At 40.9% G+C, this 15,083-nt stretch overlaps 1 protein-coding gene across 3 annotated transcripts in view; it reads right to left on the bottom strand.

Annotated features, from left to right (window-relative positions):
• The window catches only part of JADE1 (jade family PHD finger 1), a 506,990-nt gene that overhangs the window by 335,269 nt on the left and 156,638 nt on the right, over positions 1-15,083 (bottom strand). The gene's annotated exons all lie outside the window — the stretch shown is intronic.

Raw genomic sequence — 15,083 nt, 5'->3', positions numbered from 1 at the left:
AGGTCTAGAAGAGATATTTGAACAAATTGTAGCTGAAAACTTCCCTAATCTAGCAAAGGAAACAAACATTCATGTCCAAGAGGCAGAGAGGACCCCTCCCAAGCTCAACCATGACAAACCTACACCACGCCACGTCATAGTGCATTTCGCAAATATTAGATCCAAGGATACAGTAGTGAAAGCGGCCAGGGCAAAGAAATTTCTCATGTACCAAGGCAAAGGTATCAGAATTACGTCAGACCTGTCTACACAGACCTGGAATGAGAGAAAGGGTTGGGGGGGGGGCATTTTTAAAGCTCTTTCAGAGAAAAACATGCAGCCAAGAATCCTTTATCCAGCAAGGCTGTCATTCAGAATTGATGGAGAGATAAGGACCTTCCAGAATTGCCAGTCATTGACCAATTTCATAACCACGAAACCAGCCCTACAGGAGATATTAAGGGGGGTTCTATAAAAGTAAAAAGGCCCCAAGAGTGATGCAGAACAGAAAGTCACAATCTATAGAAACAAAGACTTTACTGGCAACATGGCCGCATTAAAATCATATCTCTCAATAATCAGTCTCAATGTAAATGGCCTAAATGCTCCCATAATATGCCACAGGGTTGCAGATTGGATAAAAAGACATGACCCATCCATTTGCTGTCTACAAGAGACTCATTTTGAACCTCAAGATACATTCAGACTGAAAGTAAAGGGATGGAATACCATCTTTCACGCCAATGGACCTCAAAAGAAAGCTGGGGTAGCAATTCTCATATCAGACAGATTGGATTTTAAACTAAAGACTATAGTTAGAGACAAAGAAGGGCACTATATTATTCTTTTTTTTTTTAAGATTTTATTTTTATTGATTTGACAGAGATAGAGACAGCCAGCGAGAGAGGGAACACAAGCAGGAGGAGTGGGAGAGGAAGAAGCAGGCTCATAGCAGAGGAGCCTGATGTGGGACTCGATCCCGTAACACCAGGATCACACCTTGAGCCGAAGGCAGACGCTCAACCGCTGTGCCACCCAGGCGCCCCAGGCACTACATTATTCTTAAAGGATGTATCCAACAAGTGGATATGACAATTATAAATATCTATGCCCTCAACAGGGGAGCAGCAAGATACACAAGCCAACTCTTAACCAGAATAAAGAGACATATGGATAAAAATACGTTAATAGTAGGGGACCTCAACACTCCACTATCAGAAATAGACAGAGCACCCATGCAGAAAATCGACAAATAAACAAGGGTTTTGAATGCCATACTCAATGAGTTGGACGTCATAGATATATATATAGAACACCGCACCCCAGAACCAAAGAATACTCATTCTATTCTAATGCCCATGGAACATTCCCAAGAATAGACCATGTTCTGGGACACAAAACAGGTCTCAACCGATACCAAAAGACTGAAATTATTCCCTGCATATTCTCAGACCACAACGCTTTGAAATTGGAACTCAACCACAAGGAAAAATTTGGAAGAAACTCAAACACTTGGAGACTAAGAACCATCCTGCTCAGGAATGATTCAATAAACCAGGAAATCAAAAATCAATTTAAACAATTTATGGAGACCAACAAGAATGAAAACACAATGGTCCAAAACCTATGGGATACTGCAAAGGCAGTCCTAAGGGGGAAATACATAGCCATCCAAGCCTCACTCAAAAGAATAGAAAAATCTAACATGCAGTTTTTATATTCTCACCTCAAGAAGCTGGAACAGCAACAGAGGGACAGGCCTAATCCACGCACGAGGAAGCAGTTGGCCAAGATTAGAGCAGAAATCAATGAATTAGAAACCAGGAGTACGGTAGAGCAGACCAACAGAACTAGAAGCTGGTTCTTTGAGAGAATTAATAAAATTGACAGACTACTGGCAAGACTTATCCAAAAGAATAGAGAAAGGGCCCAAATTAATAAAATTATGAATGAAAAAGGAGAGGTCACAACCAACACCAATGAAATTGGAAGGATTATTAGAAACTTTTATCAAAGCTTTATGCCAATAAATTAAGCAATCTGAAAGAGATGGAGGACTTCCTGGAAACCTATGAACTACCAAGACTGAAACCAGAAGAAATTGATTTCTTAAACAGGCCAATTAATTATGAAGAGATTGAAACAGTGATAAACAACCTTCCAAAAAAACAAAACTCCAGGCCCGGATGGTTTTCCTGGGGAATTCTACCAAACATTCAAAGAAGAAATAATACCTATTCTCCTAAAGCTATTTCAAAAAATAGAAACAGAAGGAAAGCTACCAAACTCATTCTATGAGGCCAATATTACCTTCATCACCAAACCAGGCAAATACCCCATCAAAAAGGAGAATTACAGGCCGATTTCCCTAAAGAATATGGACGCCAAAATCCTCAACAAGATCCTGGCTAATAGAATCCAACAGTACATTAAAAGGATTATCCATCATGACCAAGTGGGATTCATCCCGGGGATGCAAGGGTGGTTCAACATTCGCAAATCTATCAGTGTCTTAGATTTTATCCAGAAGGAAAAATTCAAAAATCATATGATTCTCTCAATAGATGCAGAAAAAGCATTTGACAAAATACAGCATCCTTTCCTGATTAAAACCCTTCAGAGTGTAGGAATAGAGGGTACATTCCTCAATCTCATAAAAACCATCTATGAAAAGCCTACAGCAAATGTCATTCTCAATGGGGAAAAGCTGGAAGCTTTTCCTTTAAGATCAGGAACACGACAAGGATGCCCACTCTCGCCTTTTATTCTACATAGTACTAGAAGTCCTTGTAACAGCAATCAGACAACAAAAAGGGATAAAAGGTATCCAAATCAGCAAGGAAGAAGTCAAACTGTCTCTCTTCGGAGATGACATGATTCTCTATATGGAAAACCCAAAAGAATCCACTCCCAAACTATTAGAAGTTATAGAGCAATTCAGTAATGTGGCGGGATACAAAATCAATGCTCAGAAATCAGTTGCATTTCTATACACGAATAATGAGACTGAAGAAAGAGAAATTAGGGAATCCATCCCATTTACAATAGCACCAAAAACCATACGTTACCTTGGAATTAACTTAACCAGAGATGTAAAGGATCTATATTCTAGAAACTATAAATCGCTCTTGAAAGACATTGAGGGAGAAACAAAAAGATGGAAAAATATTCCATGCTCATGGATCAGAAGAATTAACATAGTTAAAATGTCCATGCTACCCAGAGCAATCTACACTTTCAATGCTATCCCGATCAAAATAGCAATGACATTTTTCAAAGAACTGGAATAAATAGTCCTTAAATTTGTATGGAACCAGAAAAGGCCCCGAATCGCCAAGGAACTGCTGAAAAGGAAAAACAAAGCTGGGGGCATCACAATGCCGGATTTCGAGCTGTTCTGCAAAGCTGTGATCACAAAGACAGCATGGTACTGGCAGAAAAACAGACACATAGACCAATGGAACAGAACAGAGAACCCAGAAATGGACCCTCGGCTCTTTGGGCAACTAATCTTTGATAAAGCAGGAAAAAACATCTGGTGGAAAAAAGACAGTCTCTTCAATAAATGGTGCTGGGAAAATTGGACAGCTACATGCAAAAGAATGAAACTTGACCACTCTCTCACACCATACACAAAGAAAAAATCCAAATGGATGAAAGACCTCGATGTGAGACAGGAATCCATCAAAATTCTAGAGGAGAACATAGGCAGCAACCTCTACGACATCGGCCAAGGCAACCTTTTTCATGACACATCTCCAAAGGCAAGAGAAACAAAAGATAAAATGAACTTGTGGGACTTCATCAAGATAAAAAGCTTCTGCACAGCCAAGGAAACAGTCAAAAAAACTAAGAGGAAGCCCAAGGAATGGGAGACTATATTTGCAAATGACACTACAGATAAAAGACTGGTATCCAAGATCTACAAAGAACTTCTCAAACTCAATACACGAGAAACAAATAAATCATAAAATGGGCAGAAGATATGAACAGACACTTTTCCAATGATGACATACAAATGGCTAACAGACACATGAAAAAATGTTCAAAATCATTAGCCATCAGGGAAATTCAAATCAAAACCACACTAAGATACCACCTTACGCCAGTTAGAATGGCAAAATTTGACAAGGCAAGAAACAACAATTGTTGGAGAGGATGTGGAGAAAGGGGATCCCTCCTACATTGTTGGTGGGAATGCAAGTTGGTACAGCCACTCCGGAAAACAGTGTGGAGGTCCCTTAAAAAGTTAGAAATTGAGCTACCCTATGACCCAGCCATTGCACTACTGGGTATTTACCCCAAAGATACAGACGTAGTGAAGAGAAGGGCCATATGCACCCCAATGTTCATAGCAGCATTGTCCACAATAGCTAAATTGTGGAAGGAACCGAGATGCCCTTCAACAGATGACTGGATTAAGAAGTTGTGGTCCATATATACAATGGAATATTACTCAGCTATCAGAAAAAACGAGTTCTCAAGATTTGCTGCAACATGGATGGCACTGGAGGAGATAATGCTAAGTGAAATAAGTTAAGCAGAGAAAGACAATTATCATATGATTTCTCTCATCTATGGAACATAAGAACGAGGAAGATCGGTAGGGGAAGAAAGGGATAAAGAAAGGGGGGGTAATCAGAAGGGGGAATGAAACATGAGAAACTATGGACTATGAGAAACAAACTGAGGGCTTAGAGGGGAGGGGGTGGGGGAATGGGATAAACTGATGATGGGTAGTAAGGAGGGCACGTATTGCATGGTGCACTGGGTGTTATACGCACCTAATGAATCATCGAACTTTACATCGGAAACCAGGGATGTACTGTATGGTGACTAACATAATATAATAAAAAAACATTAAAAAAAAAAAAGAAACCAGGGATGTACTGTATGGTGACTAACATGATATAATAAAAAAACATTAAAAAAAAAAGATTCTCTCAATTCTCTCTCTCCCTCTCCCTTTGCCCCTCCCCCACCTCTTTCCCTCTCAAAAAACAAAACAAAACAAAACAAAACAAAACCATCAGGTAGGAACAAATCTTTGAGGAAGTCTTTCAGATTATGTTCACACTTTTGTTTTCAGACTACTCATCTCTTAAACATTAATGCAAATGATATTAACCACATTGTCCAGCTAAGAATGCACTAAAAACAATCAATCCTGCATTAACTTGAACCCATTTACTTAAGCACTGTAACCAGAAATCTTTTGAATGATATACCCTTCCCCAATATTTTTTTTTTAAAGATTTTATTTATTTGACAGAGAGAGAGACAGCCAGCGAGAGAGGGAACACAAGCAGGAGGGGTTGGGGGAGGAAGAAGCAGGCTCCCAGAGGAGGAGCCTGATATGGGGCTCAATCCCAGAACACCGGGATCACGCCCTGAGCCAAAGGCAGATGCTTAAGGACTGAGCCACCCAGGCGCCCCACCCTTCCCCAATATTCTACAAACCTGCTCCATTCGGAGTTAGACCTTAGAGTAGATACTCCTTGACCTCCCCCAAGACCTCAAGAATAACACCTGTCCGAACTGGCATGTGGGCTATCTCCACCAGTGGATTCATAATTTGGGAGTGCATTTTCAGTGCTCCCTACCCTGAGTCAATGGTTATACTGAAGAGGCTGGGAACCCCATACATTTACCTATTTCTCTCTGACCTCCTGCTCTGACTATATAATTAATGTTGGGGCTCTTATGACTTATTTTCCAGAGTTATCCCTAATTGGACTGACCCCTATTTGTCTCAGTCATTTTTACCTCCACCCTATTTTATTTATCAAAAGAGTATTTACCAAAGAAAAAAAAGAAAAAAAAAAGTCCAACTTAAAAGAAGAAAAAAAAATCACAGCTAAATGTGGGTTTAAAGCTGAAGAGACTTGAGATTGAAAAACTGCCAGTTCTTACTGCTCACTTACTCACATGAGGGTTTACAGCTCCTGAAATCATGCCAGGACTTTGAAAATGAAAGCTTGCAGTTAGAAAACGATGGCTCATGACAGCAAAGATCAGTCATGTGATAGGCCAAGCGTTTTCCGTCATTGCCTTCCTCAATCAGACAGGGCTCAGAAACAGAGGTTAATCGGTCAGATAGCATCCACAGAGGCTGAGGGCAGCAGAATCAGACTGCAGCAATTAATCATTTAATTGCTTTCTGATTCACTTTAAATGTCTTTTAAAAAGATATTAAAGAAAAACATTATTGAAAGGACATTTTAGACTATTTAATAAAGATCCAATATACCCTTCGTGAACCAGAAAATAAATGGATCTCTGGCCCAACTCTGCTCAATGTTTTTTTGGGCAAAATTTACTTATATAGAAGAAGGGGTGACAGAGTCTCTGCTCCAGGCAGGAGAAAAAGCATGTATAATGTACTTAGGAAAGAAAGCATAGGTGTAAATAAAAATAGGGTTTTCGTTCATTTGGCTGCTTATTTTTTTGGCTAAAGAGTAGGATGTGTGACCAAGGTTATAGGAAAGCCTAGATTTTAGAGGGCGTTGAATGTCAAAATAAAAGAGCCTGGACTTAATCTATTAAGCAATGGGAGCCACTGAAGGTTTTTGAGGAGAGAAAACAGTATGAGTAGGGAATAGCATGAACTATGGGGTCCATCAGCCTGGGTTATAATTCTAACTTTGGCTCTCATTAGCTAATATAAGCACATTATCACCCTTCTGGAGCCTCTCAAGCTATACAGTGGAAGTGATAATACCATTTCCACAGTTACTGCAAAATTAGAAAAAATATATGTAACACACCCACCCCAGGGCTAGGTGCAGAAAAAAGTACCTATTAAACAGTGTTAGCTGTTACTACTGCTGTGCTCTCAGTAGGAAGGTCAAAAGGGAAGAGATGGGTGGAGGGAGACCAGAGAGGTCCACGTAAGAGATACAGGGACTGGACTGGATAGAGTTCAGGTAAGGGGAATGGCAAAGAGAAAATGAGATAGAAACCAAAGGACACTACAAAGGTAGAATCCATGGAAACAGAAACTAAGAAAGATTAACTTCCTCAAAGCCATTTGACAATGACTGGACATGACCATGGCGTAGCTACAGAGACTCTGCAAAGTCCTGAGATAAGTATCACACAAGTCAGAGAGACTCAAACTGCTATGAAAATCTAAAATAAATAATAAACACAAATAAATGCCTAACACTGAACTTGGATTTCTAGAATGACTAGAGGAATAACCAAAGCCATATTGCTTGCTTCAGTGATCTCATCTTAATTCTTAATCATAAAGAGCTTCCCTGAGGACAATTTTCAAATCCACAGGCCTAGATGATTTGGGCCATGACATTACCTAGCATTGTACACTAGGCAGTGTCCTCTTTCCGCACACCTTCACCATGGCTCACCTCTTCATGTCACCTCTACTACAGAAGTCCCCACCATTTCCTCAGGCACTTCCTAGTAGCTTCCTTGTTGTCACTCATGTTATGATCTTCTCAGCACAGATAACTGCTGATGCTCACCTCTGGCTGCAAATGCCTTCCCCACGACTCGCCTACTTGAATAACAGGTAGAGAAATACCTGGCATTTCAGAATAGCAGAGCAGCACCTAATATCTCACCGCACCCGACATTTTCATTATGCATTGTGTTAGAAGTTTCTTCAGGAAGCGGCCTTAGTAATTTTTCACCACTCTGCTCTGTGGGGATTAATATTACTTTCTTATACATATGAGCCACAGCCCCTTGTCCAGCACAAGCTTCTGTCCTCACCTGGGTCATTGTGGGTTTCAGCCGTGTCAGCTCCATATAATTCACAAAGGAATCAACCCACAGATATTTTCCAGCCACATTTGTGCCTGCGAGGACACACAAGGGAAACTTTACAGCTTATATAAATGGACTTTAATATTGCAGTATACCTTTTGGGATGTATGTTTAATTTGTTAGAACATATAGAAAAGCTGACAAGCCATTTTGCAGCTTTCAGGAAGCTTCTCCTTTGCACAGGCTGCCCTAAAGAAAGACAGGACTGCACTGTCTCCCCACTCACCACCCTCTTGCTCTCCCTACAGGATCCCTCCCACCTGAGCTCACTCCTGAGTACACAGAAGTCCCCGTTAGAAGATGATGTAGGATTTGTTTTCCTCTATCACTTTCTTCTTCCTTCACTAAGGTTTTTTCTTTAACATCTCTGAGAAATACTGAATATGATTTCATTTCATTTTATCATTAATTTCAGGACAAATGTCATACTGACTTATTTCTGTTTAATGACATAGTACTTCCTTGCGACCTGACTGGCTCCAGAATAATAAAATTCAAAATATGGTGTTTTGTAGGTAAAAATGTTTTATGCTTTATAAAGAGAAGCAGAACTTGGGGAGAGACTTGATGACACTATGAGGTCAAAAGTTTTTAGAAGTCAACTCATCACAAATAGGAAAGTGTTCCTTTTGGATTCTTCACAATATTCTTAATTTCAGGGGCACTTGGCACAGGGCACTAAATAGGCCCTTCAAAGAGCTGATTCTCTGATAGTGTGCAAATATTTCTCTTTATCCAAGGTACTCTTGGCTCAGAATAGAGACTGATATTTATGGTTAAAGTTTGTACTTTTTCTTATCTCTGTATACCATAGCAATATAAATGATAAACACCCACTATTTATTTAGTGCTACTATTTTTATTTTTTTAAAGATTTTATTTATTTATTTGACAGAGAGAGAGAGCCAGCGAGAGGGGGAACACAAGCAGGGGGAGTGGGAGAGGAAGAAGCAGGCTCCCAGCAGAGGAGCCCGATGTGGGGCTCGATCCCAGGACTCCGGGATCACGCCCTGAGCCGAAGGCAGACGCTTAACGATTGTGCCACCCAGGCGCCCCTACTATTTCTATTTTACTCCTTTGTCACCACTTTGTGAGATAAAACGTTATTTTTACAGATGAAGAAACTGAGCCTTAGAAAGGCTAACTTATCCAGGGCCAGACAGGCAGTAAATGGGAAAGTCAGAACTCAAATTTGGGTCTCTTTTATACCAGAGCTAGTGTTAGAAGTCATTTTAATTCACGGGAATGATGGTACTTACAAATGACATTCTAGGAGCACCAATTCCAGCTTGATATCCAGGATAAAGAAAGAAAAAAGCCTCAGTACTTACTGAATATATGACTTACTAAGTAATACTCTGTATTACTTACTGACTCCATACACACTTATGAGCATGTAATGACCTTAACCATCTCAGGAAAAAGTACATCAACTCTGTGATATTTATTGACTTTTTACTCTATAAAAGGCACACAGCTAATTAATCACTAAGTGGGGGAAGTTGTTGAGAAGAATAAGATGTGGTCCATTTCTTGGTGTACCTACCATCTAGTTGGGCAGATAAGCCCTAAATACATGCTATGTGTATATTTAGATAATACCAAAAAAAGCAGTGCAAAGCTGGATGAGATTCATTACCAAATTAACAATACAGAGCAAAAGTGCTAAGGTGAGCCAGGTGAGGGAGAATTCTCTCCAACCAGTAGGAGTCAGGTAAGACTAGATCAGAGAAATGGGGCTTGAGGTGGGAACTGACGGATGGGGTAAGACTTGGTGAGGTTGGAGATTGCTGAAAAGTGGAAGGGGCATCCAGAAGAAGTGAGAAGGAATCCCTGGAGTAGGAAAGAGGTTTCCTTGGCTCCACAGTCTTTTGTCATTCACCACAAGGTGCTTGATTAGAATACAGTGTGAACCCAGATAGTTAAAGCACAATGATACATTATTACAGGCTGAATTGTGTCCTCTTAAAATTCATGTGCTGAAAGTAATCCCCAGTGTGACTGTATTTGGAAATAGGACCTTTAAAGACGTGAGCTGAATTAAATAAGGTCTTAAGGCAGGCCCCTAATCCTATAGGACTGGTTTGTTTGTTTGTTTGTTTGTTTGTTTGTTTGTTTTAGGACTGGTGTCCTTATAAGAAGAGATGCTCAAGTGTAAAGAGCACGTGAAGACACAGTAAGAAGGCAGCCACCTACAAGCTAAGGAAAGAGGCTTCACGAGAAAGCAAACCTTCCAACACCTTGATCTTGGACTTCCAGCCTCCAGAACTGCGAGAGAATAAACTTCTGTTGTTATTTTGTTACGGCAGCCCTAGGAGACTAATGCACACACCTTCCGCTATTTCACATATAATTTCCCTGCCCTGGCTGGACCTGCCACCCCTCTCCTATGCTACCCTTGATACTAACTGTCTTAGAGAGTTTGAACCGGGAGTAGCAGATTTCTAAAGAGGGCAGCTATTCCATTTTGTTATTGTGAACTCTGTTGGAATACTTGGACCTCTGAAATCAGCTGAAAGTGATCTAAGGCAGTGCACTTCAAATTCCCTATAGTGAAGGACCAATTATCCCCCATTCCTTTGCTAACAGATACATGATCCTACTATACATGTCAGGTAGGCAGCAGCTGTAAGAAACTCATCACACGAATTTAACAATACCCTGTTCAAAAATGTCCCCTGATCAGGTGCATGGAAGTTGCAGCCAAGTAGCAATGTGCTGATAAGTTCAACACCCAGTTTTTAGGGGTGGGAGGAGTCCTGATTTGTAGCATTTGTGCATTTTTGTGATAAAAATACCTTCCGCAAGGCTGATTTCAAGTTACCAACATGAAGTCACTGAGCCACAAAGGTGGAAAGAAATGCCCACACCAGCTCTCTCCAGCCAGTAACCACCCACCTCCAGTACATCACTGAGCAATGTCTGATTACTATAAAGTTTCAAAATACTGTCATATCTGTACATTTGCAGAAGGCAAATGACATTTTGTGTAACACTAATCTAAATGCTTTAAGTGTAAGAGTCCCCAAAGAGGTCCTCCAAAAGTTCATTAGCTTACTATTTTATCAGGATAAATTCCAGACCCACAAAAGTCCTAAGAAAAGATTTTCAGAAAGGGCCTATTTACCCACAGTTAGCTATGAAAAAAATGGCAGGAGTTCAGCTCTTGCCTTCTTTTCCTCTTTTCTTCTTCCCTCCATCTAGAAATATTATCTCAAAGACCTCCCTATCTCCTTGTTGATTTTTTTCCATTCTCTTGATCTCCCTTGCCTAAAGGATGCTCTTCCCTGACCTTTGCCTCTCTTCAATGTCATAGTCAACTCACATTTCCAACGGTCCACTCTCTTTCTTCCAGAACTTGGTTTTATTGTGGGGATGGGATCCTAGGCTTTGTTACACAGAGCAATGAGAGGATAAACCCACTCAGTAACTCAAGGGTAAAACCCAAAGCAGCCAGCAAATTTAAAGAGCCCACAGGATTAAAGGCAAATAATGCAAAGTTACATTAGCCCTCTTTATCCTCACTTTCCCAGAACCAATTCAGCTTTGTTCTTTTCTTTTCTTTTTTTTTGTTTCCAAACCCAGAGCGAGCCATTAGTAAAATATTCAAAGCCTGTGGCATACAAGAAAGGGATAAACAGTGATTGGAGTGGGAGTGACCAGCCCTGAAGTCCAGACAAGAGGTAATTAGGGCTGACCTTGGGAGGTGGCCATGAGAATAGAAACAAAAACACAGATACAAGTCATAAAGCCATATTTTGAAGTAAAATCAACAAGATTGGACCACTGATTAGAGATGGAACAGCAAGGGCAAGGGAGGAAAATGGCGCAAGCTTTTAAATACGGACTGCAGCCAGATGAGTCATTCTGGAGCTCACTTCCAACTGAGTTACTCAAATGAGGAAAAAGCTTTTGATGGCTCCAAGCCCATGGCACACAGAATAAAGTCTAAATTCCCATATAAGGACTGCCACAATTTTGCACCAAGTTATCAGCAAGTTTGGACTCATTCATTCAACATTCATTGAACAGCTAGTATGTATTATGCTGGATCAGGGAATCAAAATGCGGAAAAATGCACAATTCTTGACTTTAAGGAGTTCAGGCCATAAAAGGGGGAACCTTCAAATAAATTAATACACATGCATACGCTCAAGCTCTGTTCACAATGTCCTCTTCATCTGAAATCCCTGTTTTAAAAAAGATTTTATTTATTTATTTGAGAGAAAGACAGCATGAGCAGAGGGAGGAGCAGAGGGACAAGCAGCTCTGAGTGGGCAGCCCAACAGGGCTCGATCCTAGGATGCTGAGATCATGACCTGAGCTGAGGTCAGCCGTTTAACCGACTGAGCTACCCAGGCACCCCTGAAACCCGTTTTGTTTACTGAGTTCCTACTATATACCAGAGACTGCTTTGGGCCCTAGAGAGTCAGTCATTTCTATCCATATATTGATTCGGGATTGTCTGCATAGAGACCTGAGGCCACAGGGAACCTCAAAGGGGAAAGGGGAAAGACTGAAGAACAAGAAGAGAACGAACATCAGACTCTCAGAGTAATGCTTCTATTTCAAGGACTGGGAAAGAGAAGAGCCAGAGTGGCCAGAGGAGTAACCAGAGAGGGGGAAAAAAAAACAAATGAGTCACAGAAGCTGGGATTGGAGAGTTTCAAGAATAAAGGAGAATCAGAACTGTATTCAATAAAGCAAAGGCTAAGGGAGAGAAGACTGAGAAAGGTGCCACGTGGCCACTTATTTCAGGTGATAGATGGCAAAGATTAATGAACTGGCTAAGGGAAAGAAGTTTGTAGAGAAGGATTGATTAAAGATGCACAACAGAGCAAGGGGGTGCTTTACAAAGACTCTGGAGCAGGAATTGGGAGGGTACGGAATTCATGGGCACAAGTGGAAGGGATGGCTTTGAAGAAAAGAGAGACACTTCTTTCCCAGATAAATATGCAGAGACACAGAGTAAAGGGAGGTTAGAGAGGCCCCAGGGTGGGTGGGGTTTGGAGTTAGATAATCCTATGTTGAATTCCAGTTCTGCCATTTACTTTCCGGCAAGTTGCTCAAGCTCTTTGATCCTGAGTTTTTTCATACTTAAGATGGATATAGTAATGGCTTTCTCATATGTTTGTTGTGAGCATATATTGAAAAAATAAATATGCCACCAGTTTCCCCCTTACCTTACTAGTATAAGGTACATAAGCGATCACATACATAAATCCTACCGGCCTTTGTCCCTATCTGCTCACACAGAACTGTAGCCCTCTGCAAAGTACTCTTGGAAAAAAGGTGCTCATAAGCAAGCCCACCTTGCTGAACTCCAGTGGGTCAGCCAAGCCTCTGCTGTCGTCAAACTGCTACAGCTGAGGTTCTGGAACAAATATGATGCTAAATCCAAACACACTGCCTTGTACGGCAGAGTTTTGCTGAAGCAGCCTTTTTGGTTTTTACTTACAGTCTTCCTCCAACCTACCCTTCACCTGTCTCAGCCAGGGCCTGGATCAAAACCTGAGTGACAGGTGCAATGCAAACCTAGCATTATTCTTCCTCTCACACAACCAGCTTTGAGTCAGGCTCAGGGAGCTCTCTATCCTTCATATGAACACATTTTTGTTGACCCAGCCCATTAATTTGTAACACACCTCCTGATATGTATCAGTCCCAGTCTAAGTTAGGATAGAACCAGGCATACAGAAGGGTCTCACTAAAAGTTAGTTCCTTTCTCCCTTAATCCAGCACCATGCTTTTATTTATACTTCTGACTTGGGATGTTCCTTCTTGCATCCTCAGTCACATTTGGGTTTGACACAAGTGCACATTTGGGATTGACACAGGTGCACTGTATGTGGTAAGCTGCTATATGTTTAGTAATCAGCTCTCTGGAAAAAAAGCATGATTTTGTAGGGTTTGCCAGTTTCCATGGTGTAAACACTCCCACCATGGCCAATTTCAATCTACCAACATGACATCAACCACCTTGCAAAATTCCTGAAAATCAGTTCTCCCAAGCTGGTATGAGTTATCTCCAGCACACCACTTGATAGGTTATTGGAAGTCTTGGCTAGCTGCATACTGAATCAGCTCTAAGTTTCGTCCATTGAATTAAGTTTCATGCATGCCCAGTTACTGCTCTGTAAAGACCACATCCACCCCAGCTGCACTGCAGTTCATGAGGATGTACCACAAAGGCATCAAGTCTCATTTAGAGATCTTCACTATTTTCATGTGGTTTTGGGAAAGGATTGTACTTAAATGGCATTTTGGCATTTTGAGGGAAACAGACACACCCTGACGGGTGAAATCTCAGGGATGATCAGTGAACAAAAACACTGTCACCAAGTAAGTAAACAGTGACAAGTTTATAAGATGCTGTTGGCAGTAGCTGGATTTCTCAGTGCTGAACACTTGAGTTGGGCATGGTGGGAGCGGCTGGTTAGCCATTTGTCAGGCAAAGTCAAAACAGCCCTCCAGCTACAGCACAGACGGCAGACTGCAGCTCGTCAGCATTTTATTTATGACTCCTAATTAGCAAGCAAAAAAGGAGGGAAGAAGTTCCCAGCTTGGGATATACATACTTATACACATATATTTTGCTCAGAAATTATCTTTGTCAAAATAATTTAAATCCCCACAACCCTGAGAGGGAAATATTGTAATTTACATTTTATAGACAAGCAACTCCACCCTAAAAGGTAAGTGTAATTATCCTAATTTTACCAATGAAGATTCGGAGAAGTCAAGTGATTTTTCCATGGTAACTCAGCTAGAATGTGGTAGAGCTAGGACTAACAATCTTCAGACACTAATGCCAAGGCTCTTTCTATCGCATCATGGTTGGCTCTTATCTGGCATATTAGTAACAGTCCTCTGACTTGGGTTAAAAGAGAGCTGACTACCAAACTCATTACATTTGTGAGTAAACTTCTTGTTCTTATAGTTAGAACTAATTCTTTGGAGGGAGGGGAGTTATTGAATGAGTAAGGAACATAGGATGACTAAGTGAATGAGGTCAACTCCCTGACTGCTTTTGAAGAATCTGGGGTCTTGCTTTGTGACTGACAGAGTCTAATCAGGCATAGGACAGGAAAAAAGAGCAGACGCCCATAGCTCATGAGTTTGAAGTGACTCTGCTCTGTGGAGGAGTCCTTGAGTGTTTGTGAGGTAAAGGAAGCATCAGAAGCACGAACAGGCCTGGTGAACATAAACAAAGCACATTGCTTACATCAACCATCTATTTACAGATAGCATTAGAAAGAGTTGCAAACTATTACTTCTGAGCACTGATTTGACAAAAACAAAAAAACAAACAC

Source organism: Ursus arctos, unplaced genomic scaffold (assembly GCF_023065955.2).
Source record: "Ursus arctos isolate Adak ecotype North America unplaced genomic scaffold, UrsArc2.0 scaffold_11, whole genome shotgun sequence".
NCBI lineage: Eukaryota > Metazoa > Chordata > Mammalia > Carnivora > Ursidae > Ursus > Ursus arctos.
This window is presented reverse-complemented; position numbering and strand designations above follow the sequence as displayed.